Raw genomic sequence first — 521 nt, 5'->3', positions numbered from 1 at the left:
TAACACGCGCTGCCGGTTTAGTCTTTTTCCGTACAAAAAAGACACCAGGGTTCGATTCTGGGGTATTCTTTCCTGAAACCTAAGCTAGGATAAGTCTGCGCCTAACCCGCGCTACCGGTTAGTTCTTAACCGTTGAAAAGAACATCCGTCCACAAATTCAACATTGCGGCAGGTTGTTATTAATAACACCAAAATCCATGCCTTACACGCATGAGGAATTTCATCCTGAATCCTAAGAAAGGATATGTCGACACCTAACACGTGTCGCCGGTTTAGTCCGATTCTGGGGTATTTTATCCCGAAGCCTAAGTAGGGATAAAGTCAACACCTAACACGTGTTGCCGGGTAGCCCATTCCCGTAACAATAGCGAAGCCTATGTATTCAACATCATAGCACAAAGTCTCAGAGGGTTAACTCTTTTAGCATAACGTCACATGCAGAACGGGCTTAAATAATCCGCATGCTAGCCCGACTCAAACAGTAGTCGGTAAAGGCTAATCAAACCCGTTGAAGGCTGGGG

This window comes from Asparagus officinalis, chromosome 9 (assembly GCF_001876935.1).
Source record: "Asparagus officinalis chromosome 9, Aspof.V1, whole genome shotgun sequence".
NCBI classification, from domain to species: domain Eukaryota; kingdom Viridiplantae; phylum Streptophyta; class Magnoliopsida; order Asparagales; family Asparagaceae; genus Asparagus; species Asparagus officinalis.
Note: the sequence above shows the minus strand (reverse complement) of the source record.